This window comes from Chiloscyllium plagiosum, unplaced genomic scaffold (assembly GCF_037043375.1).
Source record: "Chiloscyllium plagiosum isolate Xiang-an unplaced genomic scaffold, Cpla_swu_hap1 HiC_scaffold_16, whole genome shotgun sequence".
NCBI classification, from domain to species: Eukaryota; Metazoa; Chordata; class Chondrichthyes; order Orectolobiformes; family Hemiscylliidae; genus Chiloscyllium; species Chiloscyllium plagiosum.
Genome location: NW_028270154.1, coordinates 71,300,781 through 71,322,193, shown reverse-complemented (window position 1 = coordinate 71,322,193; position 21,413 = coordinate 71,300,781).

Below are 21,413 nucleotides of genomic sequence, written 5' to 3'. Positions count from 1 at the left end.
AGAACACTTTTCCTGGAGTGCTTCACTGTGATACTAACTCCAAAACACTCTTCTTGGAGTGCTTCATTGTGATACTAACTCCACAACACTCTTCCTGCAGTGCTTCACTGTGATACTAACCCTAAAACACTTTTCCTGGAGTGCTTCACTGTGATACTAACCCTAAAACACTTTTCCTGGAGTGCATCACTCTGATACTAATTCCAGAACACTCTTCCTGGAGTGCTTAACTGTGATACTAACTCCAGAACACTTTTCCTGGAGTATTTCACTGTAATACTAACCCAAAAACACTTTTCCCGGATGCTTCACTCTGATACTAGCTCCAAAACACATTTCGTGGAGTGCATCACTGTGATACTAACACTAAAACACTTTTCCTGGAATGCATCACTGTGATACTAATTCCAGAACACTTTTCCTGGAGTGCTTCACTGTGATACTAACGCCAAAATACTCTTCCTGGAGTACTTCACTGTGATACTAACACCAGAACACTTTTCCTGAAGTATTTCACTGTAATACTAACCCTAAAACACTTTTCCTGGAGTGCATCACTGTGATACTAACCCAAAACACTTTTCCTGGAGTGCGTCACTGTGATTTTAACTCCAGAAGACTTTTCCTGGAGTGCTTCACTGCGATACTAGCTGCAAAACAATTTTCCTGGAGGGCATCACTGTGATACTAATTCCAGAACAATTTTCCTGGAGTGCGTCACTGTGATACTAACCCTAAAACACTTTTCCTGGAGTGCTTCACTGTGATAGTAACCCTAAAACACTTTTCCTGGAGTGCGTCACTGTGATGTTAACTCCAAGACACTTTTCCTGGAGTGCTTCACTGCGATACTAGCTGCAAAACACTTTTCCTGGCGTGCATCACTGTGATACTAATTCCAGAACACTTTTCCTGGAGTGCGACACTGTGATACTAACCCTAAAACACTTTTCCTTGAGTGCTTCACTGAGACATTTGCTCCAAAACAGTTTTCCTGGAGTGCATCACTGTGATACTAACCCGAAAACACTTTTCCTGGAGTATTTCACTGTAATACTAACCCGAAAACACTTTTCCTGGTGTGCTTCACTGTGATACTAACCCAAAATACTTTTCCTGGAGTGCTTCACTGTGATACTAACTCCAAAAGACTCTTCCTGGAGTGCTTCACTGTGATACTAAGGCCAGAATACTGTTCCTAGAGTGCTTCACTGTCACACTAGCTCCAAAATACTTTTCCGGGATGCTTCACTGTGATACTAGCTCCAAAACACTTTTCCCGGATGCTTCACTCTGATACTCACTCCAAAACACTTTTCCCGGAGTGCTTCACTGTGATACTAGCTCCAAAACACTTTTCTTGGAGTGCATCACTGTGATACTAATTCCAGAACACTTTTCCTGGAGTGCGTCACTGTGATACTAACCCTAAAACACTTTTCCTTGAGTGCTTCACTGTGACATTTGCTCCAAAACACTTTTCCTGGAGTGCATCACTGTGATACTAATTCCAGAACGCTTTTCCTGGAGTGCTTCACTGTGATACTAACCCCAAAACACTTTTCCTGGAGTGCTTCACTGTGATACTACCTCCAAAACACTCTTCCTGGAGTGCTTCACTGTGATACTCACTCCAGTCCCCTCTTCCTGGAGTGCTTCACTGTGATATTAACTGCAGAACACTTTTCCTGGAGTATTTCACTGTGATACTAACCCTAAAACACTTTTCCTGGAGTGCTTCACTGTGACACTAACTCCAAAACACTCTTCCTGGAGTGTTTTACTGTGATACTGACTCCAAAGCACTCTTCCTGGAGTCCATCACTGTGATACTAACCCTAAAACACTTTTCCTGGACTGCATCACTGTGATACTAATTCCAGAACACTCTTCCTGGAGTGCTTCACTGTGATACAAACTCCAGAACACTTTTCCTGGAGTATTTCACTGTAATACTCACCCGAAAATGCTTTTCCTGGTGTGCTTCACTGTGATACTAACCCAAAACACTTTTCCTGGAGTGCTTCACTGTGATAATAACTCCAAAACACTTTTCCTAGAGTGCTTCAATGTCAGACTAGCTCCAAAATACTTTTCCGGGATGCTTCACTGTGATACTAGCTCCAAAACACTTTTCCCGGATGCTTCACTCTGATACTCACTCCAAAACACTTTTCCCGGAGTGCTTCACTGTGATACTAGCTCCAAAACACTTTTCGTGGAGTGCATCACTGTGATACTATTTCCTGGAGTGCTTCACTGTGATACTAACCCTAAAACACTTTTCCTTGAGTGCTTCACTGTGATACTAACCCTAATACACTTTTCCTGGAGTGCGTCACTGTGATTTTAACTCCAGAACACTTTTCCTGGAGTGCCTCACTGTGATACTAGCTGCAAAACAATTTTCCTGGAGGTCATCACTGTGATACTAATTCCAGAACACTTTTCCTGGAGTGCGTCACTGTGATACTAACCCTAGATTACATTTCCTGGAGTGCTTCACTGTGATACTAACCCTAAAACACTTTTCCAGGAGTGCGTCACTGTGATTTTAACTCCAAAACACTTTTCCTGGAGTGCTTCACTGCGATACTAGCTGCAAAACACTTTTCCTGGAGTGCATCACTGAAATACTAATTCCAGAACACTTTTCCTGGAGTGCGACACTGTGATACTAACCCTAAACCACTTTTCCTTGAATGCTTCACTGTGACATTTGCTCCAAAACACTTTTCCTGGAGTGCATCACTGTGATACTAATTCCATTACGCTTTTCCTGGAGTACTTCACTGTGATACTAACCCTAAAACACTTTTCCTGGAGTGCTGCACTGTGATACTAACTCCAAAACACTCTTCCTGGAGTGCTTCACTGTGATACTAACTCCAAAACACTCTTCCTGGAGTGCTTCACTGTGATACTAACTGCAGAACACTCTTCCTGGAGTATGTCTCTGTGATACTAACCCTAAAACACTTTTCCTGGAGTGCTTCCCTGTGATACTAACCCTAAAACACTCTTCCTGGAGTGCATCACAGTGATACTACCCTAAAACACTTTTCCTGGAGTGCTTCACTGTGACACTAACTCCAAAACACTCTTCCTGGAGTGTTTTACTGTGATACTGAGTCCAAAGCACTCTTCCTGGAGTGCATCACTGTAATACTAACCCTAAAACACTTTTCCTGGAGTGCGTCACTGTGATACTAACCCTAAAACACTTTTCCTGGAGTGCATCACTGTGATACTAATTCCAGAACACTTTTTCTGGAGTGATTCACTGTGATACTAAACCTAAAAAACTTTTCATGGAGTGCTTCACTGTGATACTAACTCCAAAACACTCTTTCTGGAGTGTTTTACTGTGATACTGACTCCAAAACACTCTTCCTGGAGTGCATCACTGTGATACTAACCCTAAAACACTTTTCCTGGAGTGCTTCACTGTGATACTAACTCCAAAACACTCTTCCTGGAGTGTTTTACTGTGATACTGACTCCATAACACTTTTCCTGGAGAGCTTCACTGTGATAATAACCCTAAAACACTTTTCCTGGAGTGCTGCACTGTGACACTAACTACAAAACACTCTTCCTGGTGTGTTTCACTTTGATACGAACACTAAATCACTTTTCCTGGAGTGCTTCACTGTGATACTAACCCTAAAACACTTTTCCTGGAGTGCTTCTTTGTGATACTAACCCTAAATCACATTTCCTGGAGTGCTTCACCATGATACTAACCCCAAAACACATTTCCTGGAGTGCTTCACTGTGAGAGTAACCAGAAAACGCTTTTCCTGGAGTGCTTCACTGTGATACGAACTCCAAAACACTCTTCCTGGAGTGCTTCACTGTGATACTAACTCCAAAACACTCTTCCTGCAGTGCATCACTGTGATACTAGCTCCAAAACACTTTTCCTGGAGTGCATCACTGTGATACTAATTCCAGAACACTTTTCCTGGAGTGATTCACTGTGATACGAACTCAAAAACAATTTTCCTGGAGTGCTTCACTGTGATACTAACTCCAAAACACCTTTCCTGGAGTGCTTCACTGTGATACTAACTCCAAAACACTCTTCCTGGAGTGCATCATTGTGATACTATTTGCAGAACACTTTTCCTGGAGTGCTTCCCTGTGATACTAACCCTAAAACCTTTCTGAGAGTGCTTCACTGTGATATAAACTCCAAAACACTTTACCTGGAGTGCATCACTGTGATACTAATTCCAGAACACATTTCCTGGAGTGCTTCACTGTGAGAGTAACCAGAAAACGCTTTTCCTGGAGTGCTTCACTGTGATACTAACTCCAAAACACTCTTCCTGGAGTGCTTCACTGTGATACTAACTCCAAAACACTCTTCCTGGAGTGCATCATTGTGATACTATTTGCAGAACACTTTTCCTGGAGTGCTTCACTGCGATACTAGCTCCAAAACACTTTTCCTGGAGTGCATCACTGTGATACTAATTCCAGAACACTTTTCCTGAAGTGCTTCACTGTGATACTAACTCCAAAACACTTCTCCTGGAGTGCATGACTGCGATACTAATTCCAGAACACTTTTCCTGAAGTGCTTCACTGTGATACGAGCTCCAAAACACTTTTCCTGGAGTGCATGACTGCGATACTAATTCCAGAACACTTTTCCTGGAGTGCTTCACTGTGATACTAACCGTGAAACACTTTTCCTTGAGTGCTTCACTGTGGTACTAGCTCCAAAATACTTTTCCTGGAGTGCATCATTGTGATACGAATTCCAGAACACTTTTCCTTGGAGTGCTTCACTGTGATACGAGCTCCAAAACACTTTTCCCGGAGTTCTCAGTGTGATACTAATTCCTGGAGTGCTTCACTGTGATTCTGCCCCGAAAACACTTTTCCTGGAGTGCTTCACTATGATACTGGCTCCAAAACACATTTCCTGGAGTGCTTCACTGAGATACTAACCCGAAATCACTTTTACAAGAGTGTTTTACTATGATACTAACTCCAGAACACATTTCCTGGAGTGCTTCACTGCGATACTAACACTAAAACACTTTTCCTGGACAGCTTCACCATGATACTAACTCCAGAACACTTTTCCTGGAGTGCTGCACTGTGATACTAACTCCAAAACACTCTTCCTGGAGTGCATCTTTGTGATACTATTTGCAGAACACTTTTCCTGGAGTGCTTCCCTGTGATACTAACCCTAAAACCTTTCTGAGAGTGCTTCACTGTGATATAAACTCCAAAACACTTTTCCTGGAGTGCATCACTGTGATACTAATTCCAGAACATTTTTCCTGAAGTGCTTCACTGTGAGACAAACTCCAAAACACTTCTCCTGGAGTGCTTCACTGTGATACTAGCTCCAAAACACTTTTCCTGGAGTGCTTCACTGTGATATTAATTCCAAAACACTTTTCCCGGAGTGCTTCACTGTGATACTAACTCCAAAACACTTTAACCGGAGTGCCTCACTGTGATACTAGCTCCAAAACACTTTTCCCGGTGTTCTTCAGTGTGATACTAATTCCTGGAGTGCTTCACTATGATTCTAACCCAAAAACACTTTTCCTTGAGTGCTTCACTATGATACTAGCTGGAAACCACATTTCCTAGAGTGCATCACTGTGATACAAATTCCAGAACACCTTTCCTGGAGTGCTTCACTGTGATACTAACCCGAAATCAAATTTCCTAGAGTGTTTTACTGTGATACTAACTCCACAACACTTTTCCTGGAGGGCATCACTGTGATACTAATTCCAGAAAAACTTTCCTGGAGTGCTTCACTGTGATACTAACCCTAAAACACTTTTCCTGGAGTGCTTCCTTGTGATACTAACCCTAAATCACATTTCCTGGAGTGCTTCACCATGATACTAACCCCAAAACACATTTCCTGGAGTGCTTCACTGTGAGAGTAACTAGAAAACGCTTTTCCTGGAGTGCTTCACTGTGATACGAACCCGAAAACACTCTTCCTGGAGTGCTTCACTGTGATACTAACTCCAGAACACTCTTCCTGGAGTGCATCATTGTGATACTATTTGCAGAACATATTGCCTGGAGTGATTCACTGTGATACTAGAACTAAAATACTTTTCCTGGAGTGCTTCACTGTGATACTAACCCTAAAACCTTTCTGAGAGTGCTTCACTGTGATACTAACTCCAAAACACTCTTCCTGGAGTGCATCATTGTGATACTATTTGCAGAACACTTTTCCTGGAGTGCTTCACTGCGATACTAGCTCCAAAACACTTTTCCTGGAGTGCATCACTGTGATACTAATTCCAGAACACTTTTCCTGAAGTGCTTCACTGTGATACTAACTCCAAAACACTTCTCCTGGAGTGCATGTCTGCGATACTAATTCCAGAACACTTTTCCTGAAGTGCTTCACTGTGATACGAGCTCCAAAACACTTTTCCTGGAGTGCATGACTGCGATACTAATTCCAGAACACTTTTCATGGAGTGCTTCACTGTGATACTAACCCTAAAACACATTTCCTAGACTGTTTTACTGTGATACTAACTCCAGAACACTGTTTCTGGAGTGCATCATCTGTGATACTAATTCCAGATCACTTTTCCTTGGTGTGCTTCACTGTGATACTAGCTCCAAAATACTTTTCCTGGAGTGCATCATTGTGATACTAATTTCAGATCACTTTTCCTTGGAGTGCTTCACTGTGATACTAACCCTAAAACATTTTTCCTGCACTGTGATAGTAACTCCAGAACACTTTTCCTGGAGTACTTCACTGTGATACTAACTCCACAACACTTTTCCTGCACTGCCTCACTGTGATACAACTTCCAGAACGCTTTTCCGGGAGTGCATCACTGTGATACTAATTCCAGAACACCTTTCCTGGAGTGCTTCACTGTGATACTAACCCTAAAATACTTTTCCTGTAGTGCTTCACTGTGATACTAATTCCAGAACACTTTTCTTGGAGTGATTCACTGTGATAATAACCCTAAATCACATTTCCTAGACTGTTTTACTGTGATACTAACTCCAGAACACTGCTCCTGGAGTGCATCACTATGATACTAACCCTAAAAAACATTTCCTGGAGTGCTTCACTGTGATACTAACTCCAAAACACTCTTCCTAGAGTGCATCATTGTGATACTAATTCCAGATCACTTTTCCTTGGAGTGCTTCACTGTGATACTAACCCTAAAACACTTTTCCTGGAGTGTATTACTGTGATACTAACTCCAGAACACTTTTCCTGGAGTGCTTCACTGTGATACTGACTCCAGAACACTTTTCCTAGAGTGCATCACTGTGATACTAATTCCAGAACACTTCTCCTGAAGTGCTTCACTGTGAGAGTTACCAGAAAACGCTTTTCCTTGAGTGCATCACTGTGATACTAACTCCAAAACACTTTTCCTGGAGTGCATCACTGTGTTACTAATTCCAGAACACTTTTCCTGGAGTGCATCACTGTGATATTAACCCGAAAACACTTTTCCTGGAGTGTTTTACTGGGATACTAGCAGGAAAACACTTTTCCTGGAGTGCTTCACTGTGATACTAACACGAAAACACTTCTCCTGGAGTGCATCATTGTGATACTATTTCCAGAACACTTTTCCGGGAGTACTTCAATGTGATACTAGTTCTAAAACACTTTTCCTTGAGTGCTTCACTGTGATACTAACCCTAAAACCTTTCTGAGAGTGCTTCACTGTGATATTAACTGCAGAACACTTTTCCTGGAGTGCTTCACTGCGATACTAGCTCCAAAACACTTTTCCTGGAGTGCATCACTGTGATACTAATTCCACAACACTTCCCCTGAAGTGCTTCACTGTGATACTAACTCCAAAACACTTTTCCTGGTGTGCATCACTGTCATACTAATTCCAGAACACTTCTCCTGGAGTACTTCACTGTGATACTAACCCTAAAACACATTTCCTGGAGTGCTTCACTGAGATACTAACTCCAAAACATTTTCCTGGAGTGCTTCACTGCGATACTAGCTCCAAAACACGTTTCCTGGAGTGCATCACTGTGATACTAATACCAGAACACTTTTCCTGGAGTTCTTCACTGTGATACTAACCCAAAACACTTTTCCTGGAGTGCTTCACTGTGATACTAACTCCAAAACAATTTTCCTGGAGTGCTTCACTGTGATACTCGCTCCAAAACAATTTTCTTGGAGTGCATCACTGTGATACTAATTCCAGAACACTTTTCCTGGAGTGATATACTGTGATACTAACTCCAAAACACTTTTCCTGGAGTGCATCACTGTGATGCTAACCCTAAACCAATTTTCCTAGAGTGCCTCACTGTGATACTAACCCTAAAACACTTTTCCTGGAGTGCTTCACTGCGATACTAGCTCCAAAACACTTTTCCTGGAGTGCATCACTGTAATGCTAACCCTAAACTACTTTTCCTGGAGTGCTTCACTGTGATACTACCCCTATAACACTTTTCCTGGACTGTTTTACTGTGAGTTTGACTCCAGAACAATTTTCCAGGCGTGCTTCACTGTGATACTAGCTCCAAAACACTTTTCCTGGGGTGTTTTTCTGTGATACTAACGCCAAAATACACATCCTGGAGTGCTTCACTGTGATACTAACCCTAAAAGACTTGTCCTTGAGTGCTTCACTGTGATACTAGCTCTAAAACACTTTTCCAGGAGTGCATCACTGTGATACTAATTCCAGAACACTTTTCCTGGAGTGCTTCACTGTGGTAGTAACCCTAAAAAACTTTTCCTGGAGTGCTTCACTGTGATATTAACTCCAAAACGCTTTTCCTGGAGTGCTTCACTGTGATACTAACCCTAAATCACTTTTCCTGGAGTGTTTTACTCTGATACTAACTCCAAAACACTATTCCTGGAGTGCTTCACTGGGATACTAATTCCAGAACACTTTTCCTGGAGTGCTTCACAGTGAGACTAACTCCAAAACACTTTTCCTGGAGTGCATCACTGTGATACTAACCCTAAAACACTCTTCCTGGAGTGCTTCACTGTGATACTAACCCAAAAACACTTTTCCTGGAGTGCATCATTGTGATACTAATTCCAGAACAAGTTTCCTGGAGTGCATCACTGTGATACTAACCCTAAAACACTCTTCCTGGAGTGCTTCACTGCGATATTAGCTCCAAAACACTCTTCCTGGAGTGCTTCACTGTGATACTAACCCTATAACACTTTTCCTGGAGTGCTTCACTGCGATACTAATTCCAGAACACTTTCCGTTGGAGTGCTTCACTGTGATACTAACCCTAAAACCCTTTTCCAGGACTGTTTTACTGTGATACTAACTCCAGAACACTTTTCCTGGAGTGCTTCACTGTGATACTAACTCCAAAACACTTTTCCTGGAGTGCTTCACTGTGATACAAATTCCAGAATACTTTTCCTGGAGTGCATCACTGTGATACTAACCCTAAAACACTCTTCCTGGAGTGCTTCACTGTGATACTAAGCCAAAAACACTTTTCCTGGAGTGCATCATTGTGATACTAATTCCAGAACACGTTTCCTGGAGTCCATCACTGTGATACTAACCCTAAAACACTCTTCCTAGAGTGTTTTACTGTGATACCAACCGGAAAACACTTTTCCTGGAGAGCATCACTGTGATGCTAACCCTAAACCAATTTACCTGGAGTGCTTCACTGTGATACTAACCCAATAACACTTTTCCTGGAGTGCATCACTGTGATACTAACCCTAAAACACTTTTCCTGGAGTGCTTCACTGCGATATTAGCTCCAAAACACTCTTCCTGGAGTGCTTCACTGTGATACTAACCCTAAACCACTTTTCCTCGAGTGCTTCACTGTGATACAAACTCCAAAATACTTTTCCTGGAGTGCTTCACTGTGATACTAACTCCAAAACACATTTCCTGGAGTGCTTCACTGTGATACTAACCCAAAAACACTTTTCCTGGAGTGCTTCACTGTGATACTAACCCAAAAACACTTTTCCTGGAGTGCTTCACTTTGATACTAACTCCAAGACACTTTTCCTGGTGTGCATCACTGTGATACTAATTACAAAACACTTTTCCTGGAGTGCTTCACTGTGAAACTAACCCTAAAACACTATTCCTGGAGTGTTTTACTGTGATAATAATTCCAGAACACTTTTCCTGGAGTGCTTCACTGTGATACTAACTCCAGAATACTTTTCCTGGAGTGATTCACTGTGATACTAACCCAAAAACACTTTTCCTGGACTGCATCATTGTGATACTAATTCCAGAACACGTTTCCTGGAGTGCATCACTGTGATACTAACCCTAAAAGACTCTTCCTAGAGTGTTTTACTGTGATACCAAACGGAATACACTTTTCCTGGAGAGCATCACTGTGATGCTAACCCTAAACCAATTTACCTGGAGTGCTTCACTGTGATACTAACCCTAAAACACTTTTCCTGGAGTGCATCACTGTGATACTAACTCTAAAACACTTTTCCTGGAGTGCTTCACTGCGATATTAGCTCCAAAACACTCTCCTTGGAGTGCTTCACTGTGATACTAACCCTATAACACTCTTCCTGGAGTGCTTCACTGTAATATTAACCCTAAACCATTTTTCCTAGAGTGCTTCACTGTGATACGAACTCCAAAATACTTTTCCTGGAGTGCTTCACTGTAATACTAACCCTAAACCACTTTTCCTAGAGTGCTTCACTGTGATACGAACTCCAAAACACTTTTCCTGGAGTGCATCACTGTGGTGCTAACCCTAAACTTCTTTTCCTGGAGTGCTTCACTGCGATACTACCCCTATAACACTTTTCCTGGACTGTTTTACTGTGAGTTTGACTCCAGAACAATTTTCCAGGAGTGCTTCGCTGTGATACTAGCTCCAGAACACTTTTCCTGTAGTATTTCACTGTGATACTAGCCCTAAAACACATTTCCTTGAGTGCTTCACTGTGATACTAGCTGCAAAACACTTTTCCTGGAGTGCATCACTGTGATACTAATTCCAGAACACTTTTCCTGGAGTACTTCACTGTGATACTTACCCTAAACCACATTTCCTGGAGTGCTTCACTGTGATACTAAATCCAAAACACTTTTCCTGGAGTGCTTCACTGTGATACGAGCTCCAAACCACTTTTCCTGGAGTGCATCACTGTGATACTAATTCCGGAACACTTTTCCTGGAGTGATACACTGTGATACTAACCCAAAAACACTTTTCCTGGAGTGCTTAACTTTGATACCAACTCCAAGACACTTTTCATGGTGTGCATCACTGTGATACAAATTACAAAACACTTTTCCTGGAGTGCTTCACTGTGATACTAATTCTGGAACACTTTTCCTGGAGTACTTCACTGTGATACTAACCCTAAAACACATTTCCTGGAGTGCTTCACTGAGATACTAACTCCAAAACACTTTTCCTGGAGTGCTTCACTGCGATACTCGCTCCAAAACAATTTTCTTGGAGTGCATCACTGTGATACTATTTCCAGAACACTTTTCCTGGAGTGCATCACTGTGATACTAATTCCAGAACACTTTTCCTGGAGTGCTACACTGTGATACTAACTCCAAAACACTTTTCCTGGAGTGCATCACTGTGATGCTAACCCTAAACCAATTTTCCTGGAGTGCTTCACTGCGTTACTAGCTCCAAAACACTTTTCCTGGAGTGTTTTACTGTGATACTAACTCCAAAACACTTTTCCTTGAGTGCTTCACTGTGACACTAGCTCCAAAACACATTTCCTGGAGTGCATCACTGTGATACTAATTCCATAACACGTTTCCTGGAGTGTTTCACTGCGATACTAGCTCCAAAACACTTTTCCTGGAGTGCATCACTGTGATACTAACCCAAACACTTTTCCTGGAGTGCTTCACTGTGAAACTATCTCCAAAACACATTTCCTGGAGTGCTTCACTGTGACACCAATTCCAGAACACTTTTCCTGGAGTGCTTCACTGTGATACTAACCCAAAAACACTTTTCCTGGAGTGCATCACTGTGATACTAACTCCACAAAACTCTTCCTGGAGTGTATCACTGTGATACTAACCCTAAAACACTTTTCCTGGAGTGCTTCACTGTGATACTAGCTCCACAAAACTCTTCCTGGAGTGCTTCACTGTGATACTAACCGTAAAACACTTTTCCTGGAGTGCATCACTGTGATACTAACCCGAAACCAATTTACCTGGAGTGCTTCACTGTGATACTAACCCTAAAACATTTTTCCTGGATTGCTTCACTGCGATACTAGCTCCAAAACACTCTTCCTGGAGTGCATCACTGTGATGCTAACCCTAAACCACTTTTCCTGGAGTGCTTCACTGTGATACTACCCCTATAACACTTTTCCTGGAGTGTTTTACTGTGAGTCAGACTCCAGAACAATTCTCCTGGAGTGCTTCACTGTGAAACTAAGGCCAATATACTCTTCCTGGAGTGCTTAACAGTGATACTAGCTCCAAAACACTTTCCCCGGAGTGCTTCCCTGTGATACTAATTCCATACCACTTTTCCCGGAGTGCTTCGCTGTGATACTAATTCCAAAACACTTTTCCCAAAATGCTCCACTGTGATACTAACTCCAAAACACTTTTCCCGGAGTGCTTCACAGTGATACTAACTCCAAAACACTTTTCCTGGAGTCCTTCACTGTGATACTAACCTTAAAACACTTTTCCTGGAGTGCTTCACTGGGATACTAATTCCAGAACACTTTTCCTGGAGTGCTTCACTGTGATACTAACCCAAAAACACTTTTCCTGGAGTGCATCACTGTGGTACTAATTCCAGAAAACGTTTCCTGGAGTGCTTCACTGTGATACTAACCCAAAAACACTTTTCCTGGAGAGCATCACTGTGATACTAACCCTAAACCAATTTACCTGGAGTGCTTCACTGTGATATTAACCCTACAACACTTTTCTTGGAGTGATTCACTGCGATACGAACCATAAAACACTATTCCTGGAGTGCATCACTGTGATGCTAACCCTAAACCACTTTTCCTGGAGTGCTTCACTGTGATACTACCCCTATAACACTTTTTCTGGAGTGTTTTACTCTGAGTCTGAATCCAGAACAATTTTCCAGCAGTGCTTCACTTTTCCTGGAGTGCACTCTATAACACTTTTCCTGGAGTGTTTTACTGTGAGTCAGACTCCAAAACACTTTTCCTGGAGTGCTTCACTGTGATACTAGCTCCAAAACACTTTTCCTGGAGTGAATCACTGTGATACTAATTCGAGAACACTTTTCCTGAAGTGCTTCACTGTGATACTAACCCTAAAACACATTTCCTGGAGTGCTTCACTGTGATACTAACTCCAAAATACTTTTCCTGGAGTGTTTTACTGTGATACTAACTCCAAAACACTTTTCCTGGAGTGCTTCACTGTGATACAAATTCCAGAACACTTTTCCTGGAGTGGTTCACAGTGATACTAACTCCAAAACACTTTTCCTGGAGTGCATCACTGTGATACTAACCCTAAAACACTCTTCCTGGAGTGCTTCACTGTGATACTAAGCCAAAAACACTTTTCCTGTAGTGCATCATTGTGATACTAATTCCAGAACACGTTTCCTGGAGTGCATCACTGTGATACTAACCCTAAAACACTCTTCCTAGAGTGTTTTACTGTGATACCAACCGGAAAACACTTTTCCTGGAGAGCATCACTGTGATGCTAACCTTAAACCAATTTACCTGGAGTGCATCACTGTGATACTAACCCTAAAACACTTTTCCTGGAGTGCATCACTGTGATACTAACCCTAAACCAATTTACCTGGAGTGCTTCACTGAGATACTAACCATAAAACACTTTTCCTGGAGTGCTTCACTGCGATACTAGCTCCAAAACACTTTTCCTGGAGTGCATCACTGTAATGCTAACCCTAAACTACTTTTCCTGGAGTGCTTCACTGTGATACTACCCCTATAACACTTTTCCTGGACTGTTTTACTGTGAGTTTGACTCCAGAACAATTTTCCAGGCGTGCTTCACTGTGATACTAGCTCCAAAACACTTTTCCTGGGGTGTTTTTCTGTGATACTAACGCCAAAATACACATCCTGGAGTGCTTCACTGTGATACTAACTCCAGAACACTTTTCCTGGAGTATTTCACTGTGATACTAACCGTAAAACACAGTTCCTGGAGTGCTTCACTGTGATACTAACCCTAAAAGACTTGTCCTTGAGTGCTTCACTGTGATACTAGCTCTAAAACACTTTTCCAGGAGTGCATCACTGTGATACTAATTCCAGAACACTTTTCCTGGAGTGCTTCACTGTGGTAGTAACCCTAAAAAACTTTTCCTGGAGTGCTTCACTGTGATATTAACTCCAAAACGCTTTTCCTGGAGTGCTTCACTGTGATACTAACCCTAAATCACTTTTCCTGGAGTGTTTTACTCTGATACTAACTCCAAAACACTATTCCTGGAGTGCTTCACTGGGATACTAATTCCAGAACACTTTTCCTGGAGTGCTTCACAGTGAGACTAACTCCAAAACACTTTTCCTGGAGTGCATCACTGTGATACTAACCCTAAAACACTCTTCCTGGAGTGCTTCACTGTGATACTAACCCAAAAACACTTTTCCTGGAGTGCATCATTGTGATACTAATTCCAGAACAAGTTTCCTGGAGTGCATCACTGTGATACTAACCCTAAAACACTCTTCCTGGAGTGCTTCACTGCGATATTAGCTCCAAAACACTCTTCCTGGAGTGCTTCACTGTGATACTAACCCTATAACACTTTTCCTGGAGTGCTTCACTGCGATACTAATTCCAGAACACTTTCCGTTGGAGTGCTTCACTGTGATACTAACCCTAAAACCCTTTTCCAGGACTGTTTTACTGTGATACTAACTCCAGAACACTTTTCCTGGAGTGCTTCACTGTGATACTAACTCCAAAACACTTTTCCTGGAGTGCTTCACTGTGATACAAATTCCAGAACACTTTTCCTGGAGTGCATCACTGTGATACTAACCCTAAAACACTCTTCCTGGAGTGCTTCACTGTGATACTAAGCCAAAAACACTTTTCCTGGAGTGCATCATTGTGATACTAATTCCAGAACACGTTTCCTGGAGTCCATCACTGTGATACTAACCCTAAAACACTCTTCCTAGAGTGTTTTACTGTGATACCAACCGGAAAACACTTTTCCTGGAGAGCATCACTGTGATGCTAACCCTAAACCAATTTACCTGGAGTGCTTCACTGTGATACTAACCCAATAACACTTTTCCTGGAGTGCATCACTGTGATACTAACCCTAAAACACTCTTCCTGGAGTGCTTCACTGCGATATTAGCTCCAAAACACTCTTCCTGGAGTGCTTCACTGTGATACTAACCCTATAACACTTTTCCTGGAGTGCTTCACTGCGATACTAATTCCAGAACACTTTCCGTTGGAGTGCTTCACTGTGATACTAACCCTAAAACCCTTTTCCAGGACTGTTTTACTGTGATACTAACTCCAGAACACTTTTCCTGGAGTGCTTCACTGTGATACTAACTCCAAAACACTTTTCCTGGAGTGCTTCACTGTGATACAAATTCCAGAACACTTTTCCTGGAGTGCATCACTGTGATACTAACCCTAAAACACTCTTCCTGGAGTGCTTCACTGTGATACTAAGCCAAAAACACTTTTCCTGGAGTGCATCATTGTGATACTAATTCCAGAACACGTTTCCTGGAGTCCATCACTGTGATACTAACCCTAAAACACTCTTCCTAGAGTGTTTTACTGTGATACCAACCGGAAAACACTTTTCCTGGAGAGCATCACTGTGATGCTAACCCTAAACCAATTTACCTGGAGTGCTTCACTGTGATACTAACCCAATAACACTTTTCCTGGAGTGCATCACTGTGATACTAACCCTAAAACACTTTTCCTGGAGTGCTTCACTGCGATATTAGCTCCAAAACACTCTTCCTGGAGTGCTTCACTGTGATACTAACCCTAAACCACTTTTCCTCGAGTGCTTCACTGTGATACAAACTCCAAAATACTTTTCCTGGAGTGCTTCACTGTGATACTAACTCCAAAACACATTTCCTGGAGTGCTTCACTGTGATACTAACCCAAAAACACTTTTCCTGGAGTGCTTCACTGTGATACTAACCCAAAAACACTTTTCCTGGAGTGCTTCACTTTGATACTAACTCCAAGACACTTTTCCTGGTGTGCATCACTGTGATACTAATTACAAAACACTTTTCCTGGAGTGCTTCACTGTGAAACTAACCCTAAAACACTATTCCTGGAGTGTTTTACTGTGATAATAATTCCAGAACACTTTTCCTGGAGTGCTTCACTGTGATACTAACTCCAGAATACTTTTCCTGGAGTGATTCACTGTGATACTAACCCAAAAACACTTTTCCTGGACTGCATCATTGTGATACTAATTCCAGAACACGTTTCCTGGAGTGCATCACTGTGATACTAACCCTAAAAGACTCTTCCTAGAGTGTTTTACTGTGATACCAAACGGAATACACTTTTCCTGGAGAGCATCACTGTGATGCTAACCCTAAACCAATTTACCTGGAGTGCTTCACTGTGATACTAACCCTAAAACACTTTTCCTGGAGTGCATCACTGTGATACTAACTCTAAAACACTTTTCCTGGAGTGCTTCACTGCGATATTAGCTCCAAAACACTCTCCTTGGAGTGCTTCACTGTGATACTAACCCTATAACACTCTTCCTGGAGTGCTTCACTGTAATATTAACCCTAAACCATTTTTCCTAGAGTGCTTCACTGTGATACGAACTCCAAAATACTTTTCCTGGAGTGCTTCACTGTAATACTAACCCTAAACCACTTTTCCTAGAGTGCTTCACTGTGATACGAACTCCAAAACACTTTTCCTGGAGTGCATCACTGTGGTGCTAACCCTAAACTTCTTTTCCTGGAGTGCTTCACTGCGATACTACCCCTATAACACTTTTCCTGGACTGTTTTACTGTGAGTTTGACTCCAGAACAATTTTCCAGGAGTGCTTCGCTGTGATACTAGCTCCAGAACACTTTTCCTGTAGTATTTCACTGTGATACTAGCCCTAAAACACATTTCCTTGAGTGCTTCACTGTGATACTAGCTGCAAAACACTTTTCCTGGAGTGCATCACTGTGATACTAATTCCAGAACACTTTTCCTGGAGTACTTCACTGTGATACTTACCCTAAACCACATTTCCTGGAGTGCTTCACTGTGATACTAAATCCAAAACACTTTTCCTGGAGTGCTTCACTGTGATACGAGCTCCAAACCACTTTTCCTGGAGTGCATCACTGTGATACTAATTCCGGAACACTTTTCCTGGAGTGATACACTGTGATACTAACCCAAAAACACTTTTCCTGGAGTGCTTAACTTTGATACCAACTCCAAGACACTTTTCATGGTGTGCATCACTGTGATACAAATTACAAAACACTTTTCCTGGAGTGCTTCACTGTGATACTAATTCTGGAACACTTTTCCTGGAGTACTTCACTGTGATACTAACCCTAAAACACATTTCCTGGAGTGCTTCACTGAGATACTAACTCCAAAACACTTTTCCTGGAGTGCTTCACTGCGATACTCGCTCCAAAACAATTTTCTTGGAGTGCATCACTGTGATACTATTTCCAGAACACTTTTCCTGGAGTGCATCACTGTGATACTCATTCCAGAACACTTTTCCTGGAGTGCTACACTGTGATACTAACTCCAAAACACTTTTCCTGGAGTGCATCACTGTGATGCTAACCCTAAACCAATTTTCCTGGAGTGCTTCACTGCGTTACTAGCTCCAAAACACTTTTCCTGGAGTGTTTTACTGTGATACTAACTCCAAAACACTTTTCCTTGAGTGCTTCACTGTGACACTAGCTCCAAAACACATTTCCTGGAGTGCATCACTGTGATACTAATTCCAGAACACGTTTCCTGGAGTGTTTCACTGCGATACTAGCTCCAAAACACTTTTCCTGGAGTGCATCACTGTGATACTAACCCAAACACTTTTCCTGGAGTGCTTCACTGTGAAACTAACTCCAAAACACATTTCCTGGAGTGCTTCACTGTGACACCAATTCCAGAACACTTTTCCTGGAGTGCTTCACTGTGATACTAACCCAAAAACACTTTTCCTGGAGTGCATCACTGTGATACTAACTCCACAAAACTCTTCCTGGAGTGTATCACTGTGATACTAACCCTAAAACACTTTTCCTGGAGTGCTTCACTGTGATACTAGCTCCACAAAACTCTTCCTGGAGTGCTTCACTGTGATACTAACCGTAAAACACTTTTCCTGGAGTGCATCACTGTGATACTAACCCGAAACCAATTTACCTGGAGTGCTTCACTGTGATACTAACCCTAAAACATTTTTCCTGGATTGCTTCACTGCGATACTAGCTCCAAAACACTCTTCCTGGAGTGCATCACTGTGATGCTAACCCTAAACCACTTTTCCTGGAGTGCTTCACTGTGATACTACCCCTATAACACTTTTCCTGGAGTGTTTTACTGTGAGTCAGACTCCAGAACAATTCTCCTGGAGTGCTTCACTGTGAAACTAAGGCCAATATACTCTTCCTGGAGTGCTTAACAGTGATACTAGCTCCAAAACACTTTCCCCGGAGTGCTTCCCTGTGATACTAATTCCATACCACTTTTCCCGGAGTGCTTCGCTGTGATACTAATTCCAAAACACTTTTCCCAAAATGCTCCACTGTGATACTAACTCCAAAACACTTTTCCCGGAGTGCTTCACAGTGATACTAACTCCAAAACACTTTTCCTGGAGTCCTTCACTGTGATACTAACCTTAAAACACTTTTCCTGGAGTGCTTCACTGGGATACTAATTCCAGAACACTTTTCCTGGAGTGCTTCACTGTGATACTAACCCAAAAACACTTTTCCTGGAGTGCATCACTGTGGTACTAATTCCAGAAAACGTTTCCTGGAGTGCTTCACTGTGATACTAACCCAAAAACACTTTTCCTGGAGAGCATCACTGTGATACTAACCCTAAACCAATTTACCTGGAGTGCTTCACTGTGATATTAACCCTACAACACTTTTCTTGGAGTGATTCACTGCGATACGAACCATAAAACACTATTCCTGGAGTGCATCACTGTGATGCTAACCCTAAACCACTTTTCCTGGAGTGCTTCACTGTGATACTACCCCTATAACACTTTTTCTGGAGTGTTTTACTCTGAGTCTGAATCCAGAACAATTTTCCAGCAGTGCTTCACTTTTCCTGGAGTGCACTCTATAACACTTTTCCTGGAGTGTTTTACTGTGAGTCAGACTCCAAAACACTTTTCCTGGAGTGCTTCACTGTGATACTAGCTCCAAAACACTTTTCCTGGAGTGAATCAATGTGATACTAATTCGAGAACACTTTTCCTGAAGTGCTTCACTGTGATACTAACCCTAAAACACATTTCCTGGAGTGCTTCACTGTGATACTAACTCCAAAATACTTTTCCTGGAGTGTTTTACTGTGATACTAACTCCAAAACACTTTTCCTGGAGTGCTTCACTGTGATACAAATTCCAGAACACTTTTCCTGGAGTGGTTCACAGTGATACTAACTCCAAAACACTTTTCCTGGAGTGCATCACTGTGATACTAACCCTAAAACACTCTTCCTGGAGTGCTTCACTGTGATACTAAGCCAAAAACACTTTTCCTGGAGTGCATCATTGTGATACTAATTCCAGAACACGTTTCCTGGAGTGCATCACTGTGATACTAACCCTAAAACACTCTTCCTAGAGTGTTTTACTGTGATACCAACCGGAAAACACTTTTCCTGGAGAGCATCACTGTGATGCTAACCTTAAACCAATTTACCTGGAGTGCATCACTGTGATACTAACCCTAAAACACTTTTCCTGGAGTGCATCACTGTGATACTAACCCTAAACCAATTTACCTGGAGTGCTTCACTGAGATACTAACCATAAAACACTTTTCCTGGAGTGCTTCACTGCGATACTAGCTCCAAAACACTCTTCCTGGAGTGCATCACTGTGATGCTAACCCGAAACCACTTTTCCTGGAGTGCTTCACTGTGATACTACCCCTATAACACTTTTCCTGGAGTGTTTTACTGTGAGTCAGACTCCAGAACAATTTTCCTGGAGTGCTTCACTGTGAAACTAACGCCAAAACACTTTCCCCGGAGTGCTTCCCTGTGATACTAATTCCAAACCACTTTTCCCGGAGTGCTTCGCTGTGATACTAATTCCAAAACACTTTTCCCAAAATGCTTCACTGTGATACTAACTCCAAAACATTTTCCCGGAGTGCTTCACAGTGATACTAACTCCAAAATACTTTTCCTGGAGACCTTCACTGTGATACTAACCCTAAAACACTTTTCCTGGAGCGCTTCACTGGGATACTAATTCCAGAACACTTTTCCTGGAGTGCTTCACTGTGATACTAACACAAAAACACGTTTCCTGGAGTGCATCACTGTGATACTAACCCTAAACCAATTTACCTGGGGTGCTTCACTGTGATATTAACCCTACAACACTTTTCTTGGAGTGATTCACTGCGATACTAACCGTAAAACACAATTCGTGGAGTGCATCACTGTGATGCTACCCCGATAACACTTTTTCTGGAGTGTTTTACTCTGAGTCTGAATCCACAACAATTTGCCAGAAGTGCTTCACTTTTCCTGGAGTGCACCCTATAACAATTTTCCTGGAGTGTTTTACTCTGAGTCAGACTCCAGAATAATTTTCCTGGAGTGCTTCACTGTGATACTAACGCCAATATACACTTCCTGGAGTGCTTTCCTGTGATACGAACTCCAAAAAAATTTAACCGGAGTGCTTCACTGTGATAATAACTCCAAAATACTTTTCCTGGAGTGCTTTCCTGTGATACTAACCCTAAAACACTTTTCCTGGAGTGCTTCACTGGGATACTAACCCTAAAACAGTTTTCCTTGAGTGCTTCACTGTAATACTAGCTCCAAAACACATTTCCTGGAGTGCTTCACTGTGATACTAACCCTAAAACACATTTCCTGGAGTGCTTCACTGTGATACTAGCTCCAAAACACTTTTCCTGGAGTGCATCACTGTGATCCTAATTCCGGAACACTTTTCCGGGAGTGATTCACTGTGATACTAACCCAAAAACACTTTTCCTGGAGTGCTTCACTGTGATACTAACTCCAAGACACTTTTCCTGGTGTGCATGACAGTGATACTAATTACAAAACACTTTTCCTGGAGTGCTTCACTGTGATACTAACCCTTAATCAATTTCCTCGAGTGTTTTACTGTGATACGAACTCCAGAACACGTTTCCTGGAGTGCAT